General features: G+C 40.6%; 1 protein-coding gene across 2 annotated transcripts in view; it reads left to right on the top strand.

The window, feature by feature from the left end:
• The first annotated feature begins 339 nt into the window (after positions 1-339).
• EXOC2 (exocyst complex component 2) overlaps positions 340-25,385 on the top strand; it is a 147,573-nt gene continuing 122,527 nt past the window's right edge. The window contains exons 1-4 of one of the 2 annotated variants that reach the window (XM_036402437.2): positions 340-530; positions 643-764; positions 10,810-10,890; positions 16,592-16,626. The gene's annotated coding sequence lies outside the window, so the exon portion shown is untranslated. Of the gene's footprint in view, positions 531-642; positions 765-10,809; positions 10,891-16,591; positions 16,627-21,597; positions 21,673-25,385 lie in introns of those variants that run through there. The other variant, XM_036402444.2, reaches the window with a different exon arrangement.

Here is a 25,385-nt window from a genome sequence, read left to right as displayed (position 1 = left end):
AAAAATGTTTCTATTCTGCATTGCCTGCATTTGGGTAAGCTTGACTGGTAATAGCTGTGAGTAAAGAGAAATAAGAGTAAAGCAATTCATAGTGGTGCTGCTGCTTTGGGAGAAAAAAACTGGTAACCATTTGTGGTGCTTCACACAGGCTTTGTTACATCTCTTTTCCTATGCCTCTCTAAAGGGAAATAGATCAGGGCCAGCACACTGTATATATTAGCAGGTTAACATACTGGGCTATACTTGCACTTTATTGTAAATGTTTTTGGTACTTCTTCTAAGTCTGTGTTTACCTTGGGTATTTTCTTAGTTCACACATGTGAAATAACAGCTGGGACTTGCCAAAATATAGCAGTCAAGTGCTGTACATGTAGTAGCTTTAAAACTAACACAGGTGTCCTAGATCCCTTACGCAGAATAAACAGAAGCACACGATCAAGAGTGTGTCTACCTCCTCTCTTCTGGAAATGACGTGTCTTGAAATGCTTGATCTGACAGTCGCGGCCTCTCAAGAAAGAAGTATCACAGAGGTGAAATGCTGTTGATTTCTACAAACAAGTCTGCTGTCTTTATTTTTTTTCATATAAATGCATCATCGTCATAACTTGGATCCATCTATTTCCACCCTTTTCTTTTTCAAAGGAAAGGCAAGTACATTTAATGAGCTCAGTTCACTGCTGGGTCACACCAGAGCAGAAGGACAAGACCTCCATTGCTGGAAAGACCACCCAGAGAGGAGGAAGCTGCGCTTGCCCAAGAGGGAGGTAAGACAAGAAAGTCCCAGAAATTTTCTTCCAGAGCCCAAGACATGAGCACCAGCAGCCTCACGAGCAGAATCTCTGGGGCCCTGGCCATTCAGAAGGGGTCTGTTTCTTTTCAGTGTGAGTCCACCTCACTTCCTTTGTGCTGGAGAGGCTGTCTGTGAACAAAACAATACCATTGCATTGAGCTGCTCAGCGTTTTTATGGCTTCGATTGTTTTTGTCTCCATGATTTTACACTTCACTCCTCTTTCTATATCTGAAAGAGAAATAAAATAGGATAGAGTACAGCAATGGTAGCTAATGTACACAGAGGAGGAACTTGCCATGAGCTTGTCCAGCTGTAGGCAACTACAATTGCGTAAATAATCAAGAATCCCACGGATAATGCACAGGAGTCATGGAAATTCAGGACAAAATTCAGGGAGGATGATATACACAAGCGTCACATTCCCATGGGAACATTTGTGGCATCTTGTTGCCTTCATAAAGGACTGAAGTAGATAAACAGGGTCAGGCAAATACAAGAAAGAATAGCAGCAGGTTGCTTCTCCCAAAGAGGTTCTGCTTTGCAAAGATGCTCATAGAGTAGCATTCAAAGTACTATAAGTGAAGACGTTCACTTGGAAAGTTCAGTCAACAGGAAGTTGCATTTTCCATAGTAATTCCATTGACCTACACTTTCTCATGAAAGAATGTGATTCATACTGTCTGTAAGAATAGAAATTGAGTCATTGGAAAAGGATCATTGGCCCTCTGGAATCAATGTACTCAGTTTAAAAATCTGTGAGACTGGACAGAGCCTTCCAATACTACAAATATAACTAATTTTGCATCTGCAAAATGTGTCTGCATTATTAGTTCTAGCATATAAATTCCTATGGGTTGCTCTAATAAAAATCAAAGCTGAAAATTTATTTCTAATTACACCATGAAAACGTTTTTCATAGAGAGTATAAAAAAATTATCTTAGTAAGGGTTATTTGTGTAAATTTCCAATGCTAAAATACTTTCTTTCACTGCGGGGCTAATCTAAACTAAATCTCTGATGTTGCCCATAGTTGCACTGGGTCTCTGTGCCTGAAATGTTGTCTGCTTTTTGCAGCTGGATCAGTTGATCTGATGAAAGATATTGCTTCTCCTTAGAGCTTACCTTGCTGTTTTTGTGGATATCATAAATCTTATAGAGTGTTTCATCCTGACCTTTCTGTAGAGGTGAAAGTGTCTTGGATTCAGATCTAGATTCCTGAATACTTTTCTTGTAGATAATGTGATACATTTAGTTTTCCACATTGTGCATGGCCAGCACAGGATTAGCATGGCATTAACTGATTGCAGGAGGATCAAGTAAGTGGATTAGAGCTGCTTCACAACCAAGAAAGTTGATGATCCTGAGTGTAAACTCCCTCAACTGGGGACATGAGATGAAGAGAAGAAAATTTAATGAACTGTTTTGAGAAATGGGAAAAGCCAGGCTATGTCCTTTTTTCCCAGTATATTCCAGTTATCTCTTGGGATAACTATTTTAATAGAATGCCAACTTTCTTTTTAATATGATCCTTGAAATTTCTTTTAAGCCACCTAAAATGTCATGGCTTTTTCCTTCATCAATCAAAACATATTTTTTTAACTGTGGGATGTTTATTCAGTAGAGCTCACTGTTTTTCTTTCATTGATTTTCTTTTTAACATGCAGTTGTTGAAAACTTAATTTTGAGTTTAGGCAGCTTTGTTCAAGATGCATTGCTATTCCAAGTAGAATTTGTGGTATGTTTTCTGCAGTCCAGTGTAAGGGATGTAAGGCATGATAGATGATGTTTGGAATGGAAAGATGAATGAATACAGCCATTACCAAAGCTGCTCTCTTGATCTGAATAGAGAAATCCATTTCTTTCTTACTTCTTGATAACGAATTTACACCAACACTTGTGCTGGAAAAAAATTGCATCTGAAAACCAATATTTTATTTAGACTTTGGACTAAGATGTGTTTCGTGGGTTTTGTCTTTTAAAAACCTTGTGAATATAAAAACATTTTAGAAGTGTTGGTGGAGTGTGCTCCTACTTCAACTTTATGGTAATTTATTAATCTTTCTATGCAAATTTGGCACATCTTCCTCTGGAAATTTTTTCTCCTATCTGTATTAGTGTTGCCCTCCCAATGTTAGTAAAAAGCAGTGGTAATTCCTGCTTTTTTATTCCTGCCTAGAAAGGTCCATTAAGTTCTCTGTCACAGTGTCAGGTTGGGGCAGACTGGCCAGGGTTCAAAACCCCCTGACCAGAAGTGGTACAGCTCTGTAACACCAGTATGGCAACACATGGGAATCTATACACACAGTTTATTTTCTTCACATTCCCTCTCAGTTCTGTGGGTGTATTTGGCCATGAAAAGCATCATAATATTTGAAAATGGAAGATACTAATGAAACAGTATCTTTCAACACCACATCCATTTGCATGCTTAATTTAAATACTGCAATTGTCTGCCCAGTGACTTAATTAGCATGGCATAAAACCAGCATGAAAACTGCAAGTCCCTGCTATAAAACAACTCAAACGCAGGATCTCTTCACAGCAAATACTTGTTATAAATTAGCTTGAATTGTCAGCCAGCATGAACCTGCATAGCCCCCTATTCCAGATGTGGCTTTACACCAGCTGAGAATCTGACTTTATGCTTCCTGTCCTAATGGTAAATGGTTCTTTACCACACAGCAAAGAAGCAATAATAGCCTTACAGGTAGGCAAAATATCAGGCATAATTCTGAAAATACAGTGACAAATGGGATAGTTAACTAACAGCTTCATTCTGAATTTTTGAGTGCAAGCAGATTTGGCCTCTGTACCTGCAGGTTAAGTTGTTAGCCAATGAGATTGCCTTGCTGATAGCACAGAAATCTCTGAGGGAACAAGTTGTGCCTGCACCACCACACAAAACCTGACAAGTCTCCCCTACACACACCTCTCCTCTCACATCCACACTCTCCTCCCCCTTTAACTTTCTTGATGCTCATTGCCTATGAGGGGTAGGAACACGTAACCTCTGCATCTCACACAAGGGGGTATCACAAAGACCTGGGAACTTCCCAGGCTGTGGCACTACTGGCTTGCCAGAGAAGCTTCTGACACAGTCACTGATTTTAGGAGGGTTCACTGTTGCTCTCCAAGAAACAGATCTCTAACCTTCATAGCTGTAGAGAAAAACGTTAAGTCTGAATTCCCAACAGATAAAAAAAGAAGAAAAAAAAAAAGAAGAAGGATAAAAGAAAGGAACTCCATTTTTTATGTTAATTTTTTTTTGTTTTACTTTCTTGTTTTCTCTCCAGCTGTGACTGAACCCACGGGCTGCTGCTCTGTGAGCAAGAGGCAGCAGCTGGTGCCAGCAAGGGAAACTGGGATGAGCCTCTCCTTTCTCTCCTCTTCCCTCTGTCTATCCACACCTGCAGGCAGGATATGGGGCAAGAAGCCCCCTTCCAGCCCCCCAGAGCTGAAGTGTGTCAGGGCAGAGAACTGGGGAGGTCAGTGTGGAGCTGTGCATGGCAGCACCATGGGGACTACAGGAATGTGACTGTAAGGTCTTGGCTGTGTGTCCTCAGAGAGGAGAACATGCTGCTTCCCAGAAGTTTGTCTTTGGTAAGCTTTTGTCCATGGTAAGCCCAATGCCCTGTTTCAGAAAAGGCTTTCAGACACATACCCTCAAAAAGGAAAAAGGAAGTTTTGAAAGGTGGGATCTGAGGAGAGGAAGTGACTCATGGGCTCAAAGAGAGATGGCCAGGCAGTGACAGCCGGCCAAGGCAGCAGAAGCGATCCCCAACTGTGCCGAGTCGTGGGAATGGGGGTGAGGAAGGAGGCTAAGGCTGGGGAAGCCGAGTTTCAGGAACCAGCTACAGTCCGACACTTGCCCCCTGGGCATAGGATTTTTAAGGCATCCCACCACAGCTGGCTCTCAGGCTCACCAACGTGCCTGGCTGCACTGTGCCTGTGCCTTGGAGGTGACTCCAGCTGCTGTCCCAGGCAGCAGAGCCCTGTTGGGCCCCACGAGGTGCCTGTAGCCCCTGGCATGCCCACCCTGGGGTGGCCACCCTGCTTTCCCCACCTGCATGGGCACATCACCACCTATCATGGCACTCCAGCCCTGGATGCAGCCCTTCTGGGAATGGTCCAAGGGGAGGAAGGTTATCTGCAATTTGCATGAAGAATGTGAGATTTTTGCCCTCTTTTTTCCATTTTGCAAAATTTTTGTCACACTAAAGCAGTAAGAACAGATGTAGATTGAGTTTTATGGGGTTCATCAGAGATGTGATACAAGAGTCATGTGTGGGGGTTTTGCATTGGTCCCTTGCAGAAAGATTTGTCAGGGTGGACTTAACCACCACTGATGCCCTTTTTTACCTGATGCAGGCATGAGCTTTTTTCCTTCATCCTCTTCTGCACCTTGTAATCTGTGTGCCCTCTGGTAGAGTAAGTTTTCTCTCCTAATGAGGAAGCTCTAGCGGTCAGGTCTTTGTGAACACTAAACAAGGAATTTCCTGGCTTTCAAACAATTTCCCCCCTTAATGATGATGTTCTAATAATATCCTCTTTTTTTTAATTAACTGATCTCTACTCGATCCCTCATCTGCAGAGTACTCAAATAATAAACTGGCTGCAATTCTGTGCCGTGTATCCTAAAAGGAAGTGAACCAGAGATAACATGATGTTACCTTTTGTTCCTTTTATTTATTTTTTACTTAAGCATCTTTAATGAGTTATACTATGGACCAAGTAAGGTAGATCAGATGGAGTGCTCATTTACTGTTGAATAAGACCCTTTGTTTTTTTTGAGAGCAGTAGTGTTACAGAACTCACTGGTGTAGTCAAGATGTGTGCGGCAGGAATATTACAAATCCAGGTTTTACTGGCTTTTGCTTTGTGGCATTGACCAGTCTATTTGTAATGTGCATGTAAACAGAACTGCATATTAGTCAGGCACTTCAGGCATTGCTTAAAGCAACTTCTTCCCCGGAGCACTACAGAGCTAAAACTGGGAAAGAACTATTTCCTCCATTGCTGAGGTCACAACAGTGAAACAAGTGGTAAGATTTGCTGTAATAGATGAAAATGATGCTCTATAGTTACATCTGTAAAAACTGTGGGCAATTACATTCATGTTCACCTCCAGAACCAGGGTTGAAGTTTGGTTTGAAAAATGTTGCAATTAAAACCTGTGACAATTCATCAAGGGAAAGATGTATACAGTATCACAGAATCACAGCATGGTTTGACTTGGAAAGGACCTAAAAGATCATCTAGACTCAACACCACTGCCATGGGCAGGGACACCTTCCATTAGACCAGGGTGCTCAAAGATGCTTTTCCTTCTATGCCCAAAATGAAAAGGAGTGTGTTGTAGAGCCTTTCCTGAGAGCTAATAAAGGTAAAGAATCAGTCCTTGGCACAGCAAATGCAGCTCATCTAATCTTCATTAATTTCACTTGGCTGTTCAAAGGAACAGTGTTTTCATGTGTCAGGTCCTGCTACCAGATCTTATCCCTTGTCCATCTTCCTCTTAAGCTTTTCTGCAAATTGAACTTTTAATTTTTTCCCATATCTATAAAATTAGGACATGCATCCTGAAAATACTGACCTGGAAAGGGGAAACAAATTATATGCCATTTCCTGTATCATCATGCCAAATTTCATGGGCTTTTCCTAGGATCTACTTTTGTTTTAGTCAGATATTTTTGAACCTTCTGGAAGAACCTTCATATAAGGTAATTGCAGCAAGAAATCATGACTTATTCTGGACATTTTTTGTTTTCTCTGGTAAGAGTGGTTGGTAAGCCCACTTGTACCATCCACATAGTTCCTTATATATTTTATTTTCTAGTCAAGGTAATGCTTAGCTGGATCAGTCAGTGACCAGCTGACGAAAAGCCAAATCAGTAGAAAGTCATACAGTATGTCAGTCTAGGTTTTGAAGTGCTTCTCTGTGATAGTCATGCAATCAAAACACTGTGCTCCTCACACTCTTATCCAAAGAATCAGCTTTTCCCCAGTGATTACCTTAGCCACCAGCTCTTATAAGGGAGTAAATAGTGGCAGTCATGAGAAGCAGCCCTGGGGCCATCTCATAAATAATTTCACTTTCGGTTTTTGCACCTGATAGTGTTAAACAGATGCAGCAGTGGAGCTCAAAAATATATTCCTAAATGATTATGTATTGTATGGTATATGGCTGCCTAAATAATTTCATCCTTAACTCTAATGTGTGTTTTTTGGCATGCTCAGACTATTCTGGGTTGTATTCATAATTGTCAGGACTAAATTTAAAATACTCTTCTAATATAGTTTTATGTGATTCATCCATCACTGTCCAGAACTTTTTCATCTATGTGGATTTTGGTGAACGAACAATTAGTGTGTTCCTTTGAAACCCAAAGACAGCTTAATTCTTACTCCATGTTTTTCATTGCTGACTCCAAAACGCCTTTACTCATATTTATGAGAGGTTTTGGGCTCCCTCTGGTGGTTTTTGAAAACCAGAAAGCTTAAACAGAACATAAATCAAATAAACAATAGTTATGTGCATGAGAAGTTCTTATAATTTGCAGAAGAAAGCTTGTCTAATTCCTCCTCTGGCTTTTACCACACTTAGTTTTGAGCTGGTTTTTTTAAGAGGTCTTTTGCTATGGTGATTCATCTTGAGAGAGGAGAAAGGCATAGTGATATATGAGAGAGCAGCAAAGTAGGTAATTCAGCCAAGGGGCTCTGCTTTCATTAATGGCTTCACAAACAAAAACTGCATGTGTCTGTTATCTTTTCACCTATTTCTCCTATTAATTCTTCAGCTCCTGCATTGGATTTGAAATTAGTCCAGCTATTTACTGTGGAAAAATATAGTTAAATCATTTCATTTTTGATGGCTACTGTGAAAATTAGGTATACCATAAATGGAAAGTCAGACCCCACTCTCAAATTTTCATTTTCTCAATTTAGCATTTACACCTGGAGGCTGAAAGGAAAGCAAAAATAATAAAACATTGACCTCAGCAACAGGTTTCTCTTTCTCCCCACGCTCAAATACATGGGTATGCCTCTTGCTGATGAAAAGAGAACTTGTATAGAAATGTTCCATGTTAATGTACATTAATTACAAGCATACAGAACACACAAGGTGAAAACTGTTTCTGATCATTCTCTACTTCTGCTGAAGTCACTGCTGGTTTGCAAGCAGCCTGGCAGTGGGCTAGGATTTCAGTGCAGGTGTATGCATGGGGGCTGTGGCCCAAAATCTGTAGCTGAGATGCTCAGGTGCTGGTTCTGCATCTGCTGCATTCTGCATTAATGCTGCAGGAGTGTGTGGGCAGCCAGGTGACTGCCAGAGCACAGGAATGTCTCCAGGACATTCCCCTCACCTTTTATTATCTAACCTTTTAAAGTTATTTTTGTTTTCCACAGAGCAATTGTATGATGGTCTGGACAGGAAAGCAGGAAAGTATCTTTGATATCCAGGAGTCCAGAGTTATTGTGGTTATACTTCCTCTCGATTTTCCTGCCTTCCTAAATAGAAGAGCTTTTCTTCCCTCTTTTTCTTTTTCCCGAATACTTGCAGGACAGGAAAGAAGGGACAAAGACATAGAATTAAGAAAGTTCTACCTGGGCAAAGGTGTGTGATTTTGTTCAAAATACCTCTAAATTGGTGTAAATTTTTGGATGACTGACTTGATCCTTCTGCCCCATTTGCTTAAAATTCAGGAAACAAATCAGTTGCATTAAAATAACATGACTTCTACCTTTTTTATTTTGATTGTATTAAGCAGATCTTATTGGATAATTTGGTCACTGGTCATAGGAAATTGCCATTTAACTTAATATTAGAGTCAAATTCAGAGTCAGAAGATGGTTCCAAATAAGCCTGTGTCACGTAAAAGGGATGCACAAAATGTTGGGCCCATGTCAAAAATGGAAATTTATCCCATTTTGTTCCATGGAACCAGATTTTTTACCCAAGTGACTTAACTAAAAGTCTTGTTCGACTTTATGCATATAATTATATTTCTGAAATCAGCTGGTAGATTCCATCAGGTGCTCCCCTTCTTCTCAGAGTGTTACAGGTGTTACTCACCTATTACAATTAGGAAATGTATTCTTTGGTTTTTTGTGCTGTTTTTGTGGGATTTTTAAAAACTTCTTTTTATTAATAATAACTTGTCCACATAAGGAATTTGTTCAGTGTTGAAAGTCTCTGTCCTGAGTGCCAACAAAGGGCTCAGTCTTGCAAGTTCCCATCCACCAAAGCACTTAGGCATATCTTTAATCTCAAATACGGGTCTCATCCCCAGGACTTCACCAAATAGAGGCTAAAGCCCCTGCAGATGTAACCCCCAAGCCTCCTCTCCATTGGTCTTCTGCAGAGCTTCCATAGATTTGTTATAGTAATATGGTAAGAATTAAGCCAATGGCATTTAAGGTATTGTTACAAAAATACTGCACAAAGATAATACACACTATATTGTACAGTGTATCAGTTTTCAAACCAGGCAATGGAGTTTTCTGCAAGCTTGAGCTCCTTTGTTTTTCGTACAAAAGGGAACACTCTTGTAGCATCTTATGTGGTTTTGATTATAGTATTTGTGATTCTTTAAATATTTATTCTTCAGCAGTTAAGAAACTCGGTGAAGGGGAACTTTATAAACATTTATTGTGGATTGAGTGTTCACGTGGAAAAAAAAATGAGGTGCTTTCTCCTATAAGGAAGAAGTACCTTTTCATAAAATCTGTGTCCTCTGTTCAGCAGAGCATCCTGTTCAGGACAATTATTGAGAATATATCCAGCCTTACACAGATATCCAAGTTTCTGTGAAAGTTGTCTAGACTCCCCAAAATGCATAAATTCTGCCCTAAATTGATGTCCATTCCACATGGCTGCCCACAGATCCCTTCAGCAGTGTTAGATGTGCCGTTTGGCATTCACAGCATGCAGCTCTCCAGAAGACAGGCAAGTAAATTCTCCCTTCAGCACCTGAAAGATTTATTTGCTTTGGGGTGATTGGCAGCAGTGTCATGTAAAGCACCACAGGGCAAATTCCATTTGATTAAATAATTATCACATATGACCAAACAATGTATCATTATGTGTGAACACAAATGCAAACTCCCAAAATTCCCACCACTTCCTCCCTTGCTCCGTTAATTTCTCTTTCACAGGCAACTGACACAATTACTGACTTTAAACTAAAGAGATTCCAGGGTAGGGATGGTACTCAGAACTTAAAATACTATGCCATGATTAAAATTTTTATACAGCTTATTTAAAACAGCTTCCCTGAGAAGAAGTGGAAAGTGCATCACTCAATGGACCCCGAGCAGTTTTCAGCAAATTCAATCCCACAGAATATTTCCAAGGGAGAGGCAGGGACTAGAAAAGGATTGTTTCTTCCTCCTACTGCAAATAATTATAATGGGTCTCTTTCTGTGGCCCAGTTTTTCCAGGATCTATCTGGGCAGATTTCCAGTGACTTTAGTGCAATTAAAACTGTTAAAAAGACTTGCAGCATGGGCTTCCAGTTCTCTGAGCAGTGAAAGACAATGAAACCAGTGTGCACCTCATAAATAAACATGATCAACCACTGGAGACACAGCCTGTGATTTAAGTGGGTGCAGGGCAGCACAGCTGGGCACCTCTGGCTGCTCGCTGTGCCATGGGATCATGCCTGCACTAGTGTAATGGTAGAAACATACCTGCTGATATTAAGATGGATAAACAGAAAAATCTAGGCCCCACAGATGCCAGTGAAAAACCCACTATCTCTTCCCCACTTCCACTGGTGTTTTTTGTGCTCCTGTGCCAGCCACCCTCTATAAAGACAGCAGAGGTAGAACATGGGTCTGGCTGAGGGGATGAGGGTCTTCTGTGATGCTGTAGTGCCACCCTCAGCTGACACTTGCAACATCAGTTGGAAAGAGTGACATAGGAGGACACTTGTAGGGAAAGCTTGGCTGGATTCTTTAGCTGGACTGGTCTTTCTCATAAAGTTTCTCTGGTTTATTAATTTTGCTCTTGTTTTAGGCACTTACTTTCAGGATGAAGGCCTGGCATAACATCTTCTGTCATCACTGGGAGCCCTTCCTCTGACTTGCAGAAAGAGAGGTAGTGTCTTCATTTGTGATTTTCAGTTCTTTGTTTTCTGAAGCGCTTTGTCCAACTCAGCCTTTCAGATACCTTCCAAATACCACTTTGTCTGCAAAGGCTGTGCTAAAGGAAAAGTGTTTGGTGCCTGATACTGTGTGTATCTGCTTGATTGGGCAGTAATTCTCGATTCCAGGCAGGTTTATTCTAAAAGTGGCATCACTCCATCTTGATCGGTATCTTTTGCTGGGATTACTCCAAACGAGCTTGACCTGTTGAAATGTAGTGTTTCTCATACTAGTTTCCCAAACTAGTGAGGCTGTTGCTATTTCAGGTGGCTTAAAAATATGTGCACAGTTTGTACTTTGAATGTTTAATAAGCTTAAAACATGAAATATATAATGCAGTTTGAACTTTCTAGTGTTATTTCATCACCAAAAAAGCAAAGTCTCGAGGCTCAGCAATTGCCTTTGTCAGAATGTAAATTCCAGCATGTAATACCCAGGCTGTATGTTTCAGGAAACCAGTATTAACCTATTAGTATGCAGTTTTCCTTGGAGAAGAGCCATCTTCACACTGAGCCTGTATTCCTGCTTCAAACCTTCCTGTCACTGTTCCGTATCCACGACCCAGCCTAAGGCTGCCTTTGACGGTTCTCCAGCCATTTCCTGCATACTGCACTAGCACTAATTGAAAATTTGGGTGGCCTTGCTTATTTATTTTCCTGGAATGCAGTGGGTTATATTTTCATGGCACTTTCTCAGCAGTGCAACGTTTCAATTTCAAAACCACTGCAATATGAGGAAAAGTAACCCCCAAAATAAAAAAAAAAACAATAAAAAGCAGCATATCTTTGATTAATTTTTACAGTAGTTCTTTTGTAAAAATATATAATGGAAAAAGAATTCAATGTTGCTTTTGTCTCTGAAGATCAGAGGCAAGAGAAGCAATTTAAATACATGTACAAGATGATCACATGCAGACACAATGAGGCATGAAACTTTAAATGTACAGATGCCATGGAAATGAAAAGATAATACAAAGTGTGTTCTTTGCAAGTCTTGCAGAGTTCAATAGCTACACACATAATGTGTGTGGAGAGAAAGAGAAACAGCCCCCCTGCACTCTCTAGGAAAATTCCAACTATGTCTGGATGTGCAATTGGCACTAGCATTGTGCTTTGCCCCCCTGGATTTCTGCAGGAATGTAATTCCACAGCAAACAGGGTTAGTATGTCATTGTTACCTCCCTGCTTGGAAATGAACATGCTTGGGCATGAGTACCTGTGGCAAATTTCAAGTTTTGATCAAAAAAATTCACTGATCCCTTGACAATATTTCAAGTCTACATAATTCTTTTCTCTTCATGCCTATTTTTTTTGTTTGATGGTGGTTTTTTATTGGGTGTGCAAAAATTAAAGGTTGGCATGATCCTGTTTGTTTTTATCCTGATATGCCAAGTGCAGCTATTGAAGTCTTTTGGGAATTATGTTTTGTTCCCAGAATTCAGGCATAAGGAAATGTTTAACAATAAATATAGAATTAAGCTGCTGATCTGTATCTCAGAAATTATTTGGAGGAAGAGTGAATTGGAGTTTTTACCTACAGGCACACATCTTTAGGATTACCCAACTATTTAAATTTATAAATGTTCCAGAATGGAGATAAAATTGGATGCTGAAAGGAAAAGAAATTTGAAAAAACTAAATGTCTCTCCTATTTCTGAGTTTTCAGGATGCTATTTTGGGATTTTATCTATAACTCTGACATTTGTAGACCTTTAAGTCAAGCAACAAAAATTTCTTGCAATTTAGTGAAGTAACAAAATAAGCAGGGTGGGATTTTCTGGTTGGTTGGTTTGTTGTGGTGTTTTGTTGTGCAGTTTTATTTTGGGGTTTTGTTGTTTGAGTTTTTTTTGTGGTTGTTGGGGGTTTGGGGGGGTTTTGGGTTTTTAACAGAAGCAATCTCAAATCAAAATGTCAGCCCAAGCATTCCTCAGATTATCATTTTCTTCTTTGAAAAGTCAAGATCTCCCCACTGGCGAAGTTCAGATTTTAACTGGGCCTTTCCAGCTGGTTCTGAATCCTATTTTCAAACTCCCTCATGATACATTTCCCAGTGAGCAAGTTGATTTTGGCAGTTAAAAAGTGCCCCAAGCTAAGGGTTGTGTAGCAATCGATCAAAGTGTATCTCGCATGCACATATTGTGCCTCATTACAATTACCAGAGAGTTTTGTTTCAGCTGGATATTACAAGTTCCCTGAGATGAATGGTTGAGAGAACTGGGATTGTTCTGCCTGAAAAAAGAAAGCTCCAGGGTGACCTAATTGCAGCCTTCCAGTACCTGAAGGGAACTTACAGGAAAGATGTGGCAACACTCTTTACAAGAGCATGTAGTGACAGGACAACAGGGAATGGGTTCAAATTAAAAGCTTTAGATTAGATATTAGGAAAAAATTCTTTACAATGGGAGTGGTGAGGCACTGGAACAGGTTGCCCAGGGAAGCTGTAGATGCCCCATCCCTAGAAGTGTTCAAGGCCAGACTGGATAGGGCTCTGTGAAACCTGGTCTAGTGAAAGATGTCCCTGGCCTTGGCAGGAGAGTTGAACCTAGGTGATATTTAAGGTCCCTTCCAACCCTAATCATTCCATGATTCTATGAAGGGCAACACAAGTGAGTAATTGAGGACTTCAATTTTTTATTTATAGCTGGTCAATTTTGCCTTGTAAATGAGAGCAGTAATCAATTGGGAAAAATGGGTTGAAATGGAAGACAGTGCCCCTCCAGCTCTATCTCTCCTCCATGAAGGTTTCTCTACCATGTTGAGGGTACAGTCACACCATCAGCTTGGCATTTGGCACAACTGAGACACAGCACAGAACAGGAGGGATCTTGTGGCGGGCATACGGGGCACTTTTAGCAGTGGGTTTGCTGCACATAGAGGTTGTATCTACTACAGAGCTGCACAATAACCAGTGATTGTCACATTCACAAATGACCTCTTCTAACTCCTCTAATTGTGATTTTGTCATTTTTTTCTGCAAATGCCTTTAGAGAAAACACCAGGATTTCTGTCAGATCACAACTGATGTCTTTCACTGCAGTTGATAGCTTTGGGAAATGGACAAATGGAATGGAAACTTCTCTAGCCAGTTTTCACATGCCCTCCTTTTTTTCTATGGCTAGAAATACTTATACAATAAAAAAAAAATTGTTTACTCCTGCTACTTGCTCACAACTGAATCATGACACAAGTCCTAAGTGGGCAAATGTAATGAAACCAGCATAGAAAGCCAGCCAGCAGCAAGAGCAAACACAAGCCTGATGTCAAAACTTAAAAGGTTCACAGAGCTAAAAGGCACCTTATGAATGTGCCTAGTACATCCTGCCTCTTAAGGAAGGACTATAGCTCCAGGAATAGAATTGTTCCTGGAGGTGCTTTAGCCACTTCTTAAAGTCTTCCAGTGAACAAGGTTCCAGGGATTCCCTAAACAATCTATACCAGTATTTCCTTGTTTTCAGTGTCACAGTTCTTCTGAATGCCTTTGCTATAGTGTGTCCTATTCATCATCCTGTCCCTCCCAGACACAGAAAACTAACTCTTAACCAGTACAGTGCAACTTTGATCCAGCTTTCAGAAGTGTATGATTATTTCCCACATGCAGGATTTGGGCATGCAAAACACTATTACTATTATTATTATTATTACTATTATTATTATTATTATTATTATTATTATTATTATTATTATTATTATTATTATTTTTATTTTTATTTTTATTTTTATTTTTATTTTTATTTTTATTTTTGTTATTATTATATAATAGCAACATAGAAACAGGACAGAATATTAATTATAAATGTATTTAAATATTGACCACATTTTGAAATGAATAAAGAATAAAGTGAGTCAGGGTCTCAGGTATGAGCTGACCTGAACTGGGGACTGTATAAGGCTAAGTCCAACAGTCTACTTAATGTGCATGCATAATTTTAAGTATTTGAGTTCAGTTCTCTTGCTAAAGTGAATAATAGACCTGAAAGTGTTTTCTACTTAATGGGAACTCATAAGTGCTTTCTTGGATCACAGCCCAAGAGCTCAGCACATTGCAAGGCTAAATACAGATTTAACAGTCTAAATTTAGGCCTCTGTGTTTTAAAACATTGGCTAACATTCTTCTCAGAAATTTCTGTGGAAATTGCTGAAGATCTGAAGTCAAGGCCAAACACCCCTTAAACTTCTGTGTCTAAGAATAAATGTTACTAAGAAACACTAAAGACTAGAACTGTAGTTCATTAAAATTAAATATTGTCATGTTTTTAACAGGTTTAAGATGATCTATACCTTTGATCATGCATTTAAGGCACAGACCAAGATTCACATTTTAATGTTAATTGCTTGTCTGAGATACTAAAATATTTTTTCTCTCTGAAAGGAACTTAATAATATATCTAAATGATGTAAAATGCAACCTGTTGCTAACAGCATAGTTGTGATACTAATCTGAATCTAAATTACCTAAAAAGTTAGTTTTGAAAAATTAATTATACTTGGCCCAGCTGCATAGTTTATCTATCTGCTTTTTACCATTCTCATCACCTTTTTCTGAACCCTATTTCATAATTTTCCTTTTCTTTTTCACCCTAAGAGACTTAGAGATCAGTTGGTTAGGAGAAACAGAAGAGGAATGAAGAAGAGAGAGACAGATAGGGAGAATAATGAAGAAAGAAAAAAAAAGTAAACAGAAGGTATTTAGTAATAAATGGAACCTTTATTTGTAATATTAAACACAAGAATTCCTGTATAATTTCCTTTAAAAAATACAGTTTTGCAGAGACACTGAATGGGGCAAATAAGGGAAACAAATTGGTTCCATCAAAATGACTCAAACTGATAATTAAATAATAGTTTTTTGTTACTCAAGTTGATTTTCACTAGGACACATTAGGAAGTGTTAGCTGCTACTGGAGCAGAGCTGTGCTCCCTTCCAGTGGAGTGGACCTGGGGTGCTCAGGCAGCAAGGAATGGTCCCATGAGTACAGTTCAGCTCACCACTGAGACCTGATCTCTGTGTTCACTCAACATGATTTCAGAAGTCTGAAAAAATATCTGATGAATAGCTTTTCCCTGCTTATTCCCAAAGTATGGAATTTAAAGCATTTGTGCCAGAGTTTGTTCTTGTGGAAAAGAGAAACAGAATCCCACCTGGAATTTGAAGGACAAAACCTGCCAAACAGCCTTTGAAGTGGGATATTTTTTTCCCTTTGAGAAAGAAAAGGGGCAAAATTTGAAGTTGGTTTCAATTTCAACTTCTCCCCTTCCATTTTTTTTTACAGTAACCACAGTACATAAAGGCTTGTCTCAAGAAGTATTAAAACTGATGCAACTTACTAGTGACACCCTTGACAGAGCTGTGGTATGCAGCATTCAGTATTTTTAGCTGCACAAAGTAATTTAGTAATTTGTTTCATTGGTGCTGTTTAGAGAAACAATGCCTCTGGGTCAGTAGTGCACAGATTCCTTGGATAAGTCTTGAAAGGGAAGAATTAGGGTGGGGTTAGCCAAGAAAGTAAAAGAGTGAGAGAATTTTGTGTACTGTTGGAAATGGTTGAAAGTGCAAAGACTGTATTTTTTGTTTGATGTGGAAAAAGTGATTGTGCGTGTTCTGGAAGAAAACTCAAAATATTGTGTGCATTAATTTATATGTTGTTTCTCTTGCAGCATACCAGAAATCATCTGGGAGAAAACACTGATCAGTAAGTTGTTTCTTTCTCTCTCGCCTTTCAGCAAAGATAAATATATTTAACTTCATAATGACAGTTTCTGGTGTAAGTTCACGGATAATAGCCAAATGCTGCCATGGTCAAAGAATTTATTTCTGTACCTATGTATTTAAAAAAGAAATAGAGCCATAAGATTTAAGTAAATCAGTTCCTGGATGCTGCTTTGACAACACAGACCCAGGTGATTTTCAGTTTAGGAGGAAGCAGAAAGCAGCTGGTCTTGGGAGCAGCATATAATGCAGGAAATCTGCTTGGAAATTGAAATAGCTATATGAATTTTTTATAAAATCTATGGGAACTTCTAGAAACCAACATCCACAGGGATGTTACATTGATGGTTCAAGGACATAAAGGGAAGTAGAACCAATGAGGTGAAGAAAGGCTGTGCAGTGATTACAGATTTGCTAGAGCAGTCAATGATGATTTGGGGTTCTTGGCTCTGCTCCTGGTTCTACTGCCATGGCTTTGGTGGGTTACTGATCTCCAGTTCAGAAGACACAACATGGTCATGGAAGCAGCCCTCTTAATTTCAAATAGGCTTTTGGTTATGTACACACAGGAAAATAGGAGGAGCTGGTGAGTTATAAATCAGATAGGTTCAGTTTGTGGCAATTATGAAGCATTTGAATTGTCTGTATGCATTACAAGACAGACAAATAATGATGACTATGGATTTGTCAAGAACAAATCCTATCAAACCAATAAGATCTCCTTTTAAAATAAGATAATAGGTGCTATACAAAGAAGAGAAGTATTAAAAAGTCATATATCTTCATTTTAGTAAGGCTTAAGTCAATGTTTCCTGTGCATAAGCAAAGACAATATGGTCCAAATTGAAAACCCCATGGTGTCAGAATAGGCAGGACCATTTCTGAGGAAGAGTTAGCAAAATGGGGCCATTATCAAAAGGAGAGATGTATAGAAAGAGGTTTCTCAAGGGTCTATCCTGTATCTGATACTCCTTATAAAACATTCAAAGAATGGAGTAGAGACCAAGCTTGATATATTGGAAGAGGACATGAAGAAGAGAGCAGATAAAAGAGTGTTAGAGAGCAGAATTAGTATTCAGAGGGAATTTTTCAAACTGGTTATGAGGGTTTTTATTAAGAAAAACACAAAAGATGGTATTCAATAGGTGCAATAGACATAGCATCATCAGTTCCCCAGATACAGGATGGGGAAAAGTTAAACAGGATTACAGCTGCCTGGAAAAAATGTAGAGTGAATCACAGGCTAAGCACGAGTCACCACTGTTGTGCTGTTGTAAAAAGGAAAATGCCATACAAATGGGATAGACACAGGAAAACAGCCTGCAAAATAGGCAAAGCAATTATTTTGCTCTGCTACCTCATGGTGAGGCTTAAATTTTAGTGTTATGTTGTTACTGGTTTTTTTTTTCAAGTTTTTCACCTGAATCATGCTTGGCTTGGGGAATTGTGTTTCCAGAATGACATTGGGTGTCTGCAGAAGAGTGCAGGGGAGTTAAAGCTTGATTACCAGTCCAGACAACATTAAATATCAGGATATTAATGGGACTGTTTGGAATAATGATGCAAAGAAGATAACAGGGCCTTTAAATATGGAAAAGACTGCTACAGGGAGGAAGCAAAGAGTCTGTTCTCCAGGCCAGCAAAGACAAACCTTTCACTAATGGACTGAAATTGCAGTAGGGGACATATTTAGAGCATACATTGGAAAAAAGACCTCTGGTGATAAGGGTAGAGAAACATTAGGAAAAATTGCCTGAGGTGATGGCAAAAGCACCATACTGGGAAGCCTTCAAGAACAAGATTGAAAAAACAGTTATGTTACAACAAAAGAGTAGTTGATCCTGTCTTGGGGCATGGAAAATAACTGGAAAGGGTGATTTCTTAAGGTCACTTTCAACCTTATGCTTCTTAGCATTTCTCTGTTCCTCAGATTTCCCTAGTTATAATACTCGCCTCACAAATTTAAACAGGAGCAGGAGAAGGTCTGGTTTGGAAGTCCACATGTCAAAAAAAGTTAGGGAATATCTCTAAGCTTGAAGGCATTCAGAAAACAGTTCTGCAAAGGCACTTACACAGTGCAGAATCAAAGCTAATCCATACAGTTTGTCAAGAGAAAGTGAAGGAGTAAATCTGCTGCATTTCACAAACATCTTCAAAAGGAAGATATTTCTGTTAACAAGAAGCAGGCTTGCAATGGACAGATGCTGCAGCTAGATGAATTTACCTTTTCAAACAACATTTATATTTCTATCAGGTTTTTTTGCACATTAAGGTAGTGTGGTACATGTTAGCATAACCACTGAGAAATCTTCAAAAGCAGAATGATTGATTTGCCATTTCTCCAAAATAAATAAATAACAAATTTTATTCTTTGAAATAAAATGAAGATGCCTTTTTTAAAAACAACTACAGAAACATCTTGATGTGGGAATTGCTGGAGGAAATTCTACAGCTTTCAATATTCAGGTTAGACAAGATGATCATAATAATCTCTCTGGCTTTCAAATCTGTTTACCCAACTTTGTAGAGAGATGTAATGTTTACAGATCACTGTCAAATCTGCATAAATGGATTAGAAAAAGGCATGAATGAGCAATTACTCTTGTGACCTCAATGAGGTATAACACTTACTATTTACCAGGTCATTACATTACAAATTGTCACTTCTTTCCTCGGTTTTAACTGCATAGATTAATCTCTTTAACAGCATCTGGAGTTCTATAGAGTAATATATTTATATTAGCAGCATTATATATGACAGCAAATATATACTATATATTATGATATATACATCGTAAGTTATATATATATGACAGATATATATATATATTTTTTAACCACACTAGTTTTCTTCCTTTTGTTCCAAAGAGATATGCACGGTGGTGTTTCTTCTCTCCAGAGGGTCACATCTGCAGTCAGTCACTGTCAGCTTTGTTCTGGAGTCACTGAAGGGGTAGATGATGGTCACTAAACATCAGCTGGGGAAACCACCCACCACAGATTGAACAAAGTGCACCACACAGGAAGTTCTGCACTGAGTGTTATCCAGGGCCCTATATATCATAAGATTCCTGGATGCTGCTTGTGGAAATAGGAGGATTTGCCTGTGTGGATGCCAGTGAAGAAAGTACACATGCCTTTTATAAGGTTTCTGTTCTTGCAGAGTTTAGCCTGGTTGTGCTGTTCTGAGAAATTCCCAAGGATCACAATCTGCGTAAAAATACTGCTGAGCAGCCTTTTAGAAACAGCAGCTTAAAATCCCTAAAGGCTAGGTGACATTTTCACAAGCAAAAGGTCTGTCAGCTTGTCCTCACTTAGGGGTTTAACACTGGGGAGGTTGACTCTTTTCAAGTTCAGGTTCCCTCTTCTTAATGATTCACCTATTTAGGATCTTTTACAGCAGAGGTGACTATTCAATCAAATCTGCAATCCAACTGCAATTTGGCACTGAAATGTATCACTTGAGCTAAACCTAAACTCATGGTTGTTTATTACTAAACCTTCTGGGTACACAGTTCCCTTTATGGAGTCCCAGAAAAGTTAATGGGCTTTTTGGCACAGGTCTCCCCTCTCAGAGGCCACTGGGCTGGGACCTAGGTACGCCGGGTGGGGCCTTCTGATCCCACCAACCTCTCAAGGAGCAGTTTTCTTTGGCACAGCTGATGACAAGCATTCAATGAGAGAATTCAAACAAGCTGTCATGGAGGAAAAATGAGGAATGGATTCTTCTTTTCTGTTTTGTTTTTTTGTTTTGGTTTGGTTTTTTGTTTTTGTTTGTTTGTTTGGGGGGTTTTTTTGGTTTTTTTTCTTTGTCTCATTGCTTTTCCTCTCCTTCCCTGTAAGATTTTTGTCTGAATTTGGTTTTTGCAACCAAATATTGAACAGTACCAGCAAAAAATGGAAAAGGAGATCTCCTGACTCTTTCCACAAGGAAAAGACCTTGTGTTCAGAATCCCCCCAGGCAGCCAATGGGTTTGAAAAGAAACATTTTTACTGGTTTATCATGAAAGGAGGACAGATTTACATCACCTGGGGCTGACAGCACTGCTTGAGTATTTTTGCCTGAGCTTTTGCCCCCCATCCATCCTTCTGCACCTCCCCTCACAGAGTCACTGAATGGTTGGGGTTGGAAGGAGCCTCCGGCGACTGGCCAGTCCAACCCCCCTGCCAAGGCAGGGTCACCCAGAGCAGGTGACACAGGAACACGTCCAGGTGGGTTTGGAATGTCTCCAGAGAGGGAGACTCCACGACCTCCCTCGGCAGCCTCCCTCGCACCTCAGGCTGGAGTCCCAACACTACTGCTGGGTGAGTTTCTGCCTGTAGGGACAGTGATGATAATGCTGGGAGCATTAATTATCTGCTTGGGAGCAGTTTAGTTATCATTTAGTACTGTTGTTCACTGAATCACAAAATGTGCTGAGCTGGAGGGGACCCACAAGGATCACTGAGGCCAACTCCTGGCCCTGCACAACACCATCCCCAGAGTCACACCATGCATCTGAGAGCATTGTACAAACACTTCTTGAGCTCTGCCAGGCTTGGTGCTGTGATCACTTCCCTGGGGATCCTGTTCCAGCACCCAAACACCCTCTGGGTGAAGAACCTTTCCCAGATACCCAACCTAAACCTGCCCTGGCACAACTTCAGGCCATTCCCTCGGGTCCTGTCATTGTTGTCCTTGCCGTACTCAGACTGTTATAATTAAGTTTGTATTTTTTCTTCTGCTCCTCACCCACGGCAGAACCAAAGCCCACTCCCCTCGGAGGCCTTCAGGGACCCCCGCTCAGTGTTAGGAGGAAGGGAGGCGGGGAAGGGGCGGGGTCTCCGTGAGGGGCGGGGTCTCCGTGAGGGGCGTGGCTCCCGGAGGGGCGCGGCTCAGGGCTTGGCGGCCCCCCCCGCCCGCCTCGGTGGCTCGGCGCTCGCTCGATGTGCTCGGGCGGCGGCTGGCGGCGCCTGGCGGCGACGGCGGGCGCGGGGCGCTGCCGGGAGCGGGGCGGCCGCAGGTGCCGGATGCGAGCGGCGGCGGGCGGTGAGTGACCGGCCTCGGCCCCCGCCCCGGCCCCCCTCGGGCGCTGCGGGGCAGCTCCGGCCCCTTCCCTTTCCCCCCCCTCCTGCCTCCCCGGGGCGGAGGCCGTCCCCCTCCCTTCGGCCTCCCCCCGCCTTCCGCTCCCCGGGCGGGGTCGAGCGTCCCCGCCCCGGCTCCGTGGGGACGGAGCTGTCGGCGATGGCTCTCGGGGCGCAGGGGGCGTCGCTGGGCTGCGGCCGTCTCCCCCCGGGTGACTTCCCGGCTGCAGCGGCTCTTCCTCCTCGCCAGCCCCCCGCCAGGACGCCGGGCGCTGCCGGCAGGGCGGGGGGTTCCTGCCGCCTGCGGCCTCCCCCGGGGACACACGGTGTCCCGCTGGGGGACGCTCCCTGGTCGGGCGAGGTCGGGCCCGGCGCTGGTGGCGCCGTCCCTGCGAGCCCGGCAGCTGCAGTGGCTCCGTGGCCTTTGCCTGTGTGTCCCATCTCTGACAGCGGCCCGGGGGAGCGCCGGTGCCCGCCGGGCTGCACGGGCTGGGCCAGAGCTGTGCGAAGTGCCAGAGTCAAATAGGCTGGAAAAGACTTCCGACATCATCCACTCCGACCCATGTGAAATGATGGGGTCGTTCGGCTCAGTGAAGTGTGGGTGTGCTGGGTGGGGGATAGAGGGAATAAGCAGGGTAGAAAGGCGAGTCTAAGCTGGTTACTTGTAGGACTTGCTGAAAAGCTGGTTATTTGCAGGACTGATTTTATTTTTTGTTTTAGTTTTTTTTTTCTTTTTTGTCTTTGCATTTAGTTGTGCCGTCAAGTTTCAGATACAACTCCCTAAAATGACTGAGTACCTAGGCAAGTGCAATAGGAAAATAACAGGGTAAGGAACGTGGGAGGAATTGAAATAACATGTTGGTTGAGAGATGGTTGCTTTCATCCATATCTGTCGGGAGATATTACGCTTCTCTGAGACTTGGGATTTTTTTTTCTTTAACTTCCTACCCAGTGCTACATTTCGGCCTCATTTGGACTGCCTTGCAGTCCACAAGTGTCCGTGAGCTGGGTGACCAAACATCTTTCCTCCCTGCCTCTTCAATATCCTAATTAAACCTGAAAATGTTCTCTTAGCAAGGCGTCGACATCTGAAATTTGGGATGATCTTGTTTCCAGAAGAGAGTTTCCCATTCTGTCCAGTTTTACTGTTTTTTTTAAATAGTCTTCCTCCTGCAATTTCTTCGCTTGTTGCAGGTACAGCTTCTAGCCATAGACTCAAAAGCTCTGAGTCAAAAGCCAATAGAATATTAAGCCATCCTAGCTCTGACAGAACATCAGATTAAACCTAAACTCCAAATATTCATTGTTTAAAATGTAGTTAAAATCATAATCTCACTTCAGTTTTCAGGTTTTCTGATCATTCTTACAGCAAGGAAATAGTCTCCTTTCTCCGTTAGTGATTTCTCTGTGTTTCACTGCTGTAAACTTTTTTGGTTTTGTTTTTGCTTTTGATGATTTGGTTTTGCTTATGATGAAGTTGTCAGAACAGTTAAAGGACTGTAAATAAACAAATCCGTGGCTTAGGAAAACAAGTCCCTTTTCTTCCTTTACATTTTGCTCACCTGAAGAAGGAATGCTCTATAATCCTTACTTCCCTATTTTTATTGTATCTTATCCCAGCTTGCACTGACCCAGCAATAAGCAGCAAGAGGCATGTCTTGTTGCTGATTTCTTTCCTATGGATAGCTTAGTTTACAATTCTTGTGGTTTATGCCGACTCCTTGGACAACAGTGTTTTTATTTAGGTGGAATTTCTGTTGTCTGCAACATCATTTAAAACAGATGCACTTATTTTCATTATACTGGTCGGACTTATCTCAGTGAAAATTATTTTAAGTTGTAATGGTAAGGGTGGTTTTCTTTATGGAAAACATATTTTACAATGTGTCAGAGGTGAAGCAATTTAATTAAAAGATTGCTATCCAACAAACTTATGCTGGCTTTTTAAAAAAAAATATAAAGTTGTGTTGTATTTTTTCTGATCTTCATTCAATAAATGAAAATGATTTTACAGACTTGATGGTTGAGTTGTTTTTAATGCTCTAATTGCTTCTTAATATTTTAGAGCTAAGTAGCAGTCTAGGTTAATGAAATTCCAAGTGAATTTAAAAAAAGTAAAGTTCTAAGTCATGAACAGTACAAGAAACCTAAAATTGCAGGATTTCTTGTGAGAGTGATCAAGGGTTTTATGCTAGCTGTTGAGAGCATTTGAGGCAAAACCGGACAGTGAAGACATTAAAATCTGTAATTCACCAGTTGTTTTCCTGAGAAATGAATTAGAATGAATGTATTAGAATGAAACTGTATCTACTGATGCAATCTATTCTGTATTACACTGCTCTTCCCAGAGAAGCTGGACTAAAGCAAAATAAGTAGGTTGTCTAGAAAGGCAGAGGCCACTGACCTCATTTATTAATCAAAACTTTCAGATATGTTATGTTGAACCATACTTAATCAATTTCTTCAATGTAGTGATATGTTTAGCTGTAAATTCAGAAAGCCTTAATCACTGTACTTGAAATGAAACATCAGTTGTGAGTTGTTTTAATGCTGTTTATTCTGCACTTTTTGGCTTTCTGACTTCACTTGAAAAGAAAAAAAAAACAACAAAGAATGAAAAGAAAAAAGTATTTATCTTGATGGGATGGTGACAGAAGACTGAATATAAAAGGTGTTCTTAAAACATAGATTCTGACAACTGTGGAAAATATCCATGAAATAGTACAGTTAGAGTTTTGTACATGAGGACAAAAGCTTGTGAAGCACTCAAAATACACTCCCTGCATGTATTTTGAATGCCTATAGGTCACTATTTATTTATACAAACAGGCAAAGAAAACCTTCTGCAAGAGAAGTGAGAAGTACTTCATTTTACTGTCAGGGACTGGAAAATAGTACTCAGAGAACTGTGGATGTTTCAGTGAATTTACTTGCTATGTGAGTTTTTCAGGCAGAGCAGAACCTACTGCTATACTTGAAGCCAGTTGAATGTTCAAAATCCAAAAGCAGCTGAATTAGTATCTTTTAGCAGAAGTCAGATGTTAGCTCTTCAGCTTAACTTTGACCTTCTGTCTTGGACCACCTACATTCTGTAAATCTGGGCTGTGCAACATTGTCTTTCACATTACTTTTCCCAGGGGAGAAATATGGTGTTTGGTAATGGAGGGAATCTTGTTTGTAAAGGTGCTTGGAGGATGAGGGATGATGAGACAGCACATGCACAGCGCAGTCACGTCAGATTTATTTTTCATCTTTTGTGCTGAACATGAAAGCAGAGGTCTGTGTTTACAGCTTGCATAGTGTGAGTTCAAAAATCTGGCTGCTAATAGATTTTGTGCTTTACTCTGAAAATTATTTTAGGGAATTTCCATCAGTATTTCTGTTCAAACACATGTGGATTATTCTCCCAGTGTTGAAAGTTATAAAGAGAAGGGACGGGCAGCAGGGAGAAAAAAATCATTCTTGTGATACCCTGGAGAAAAAAAAAAAAACCTCCAAACCCCCCTGAGCAACTTCCCTAGACAGCAAGTAATGACAGGAATGATTGCAAATAATTATTTATTGTGTGATTGCCGTGTTACAGGCTTTGCATAGGGAAAGGTAAGATACGTGTTTAGTATATTAAACAACACCAGGTCATACACTTCACTCCTCTGGAGAAAATCTTTGTAATTGTAC

The sequence above is a fragment of the Molothrus ater genome, chromosome 1 (assembly GCF_012460135.2).
Source record: "Molothrus ater isolate BHLD 08-10-18 breed brown headed cowbird chromosome 1, BPBGC_Mater_1.1, whole genome shotgun sequence".
Lineage (NCBI taxonomy): Eukaryota > Metazoa > Chordata > Aves > Passeriformes > Icteridae > Molothrus > Molothrus ater.
The sequence above is the reverse complement of the archived record's forward strand: the minus strand, read 5'-3'. Positions and strand labels throughout refer to the sequence as shown.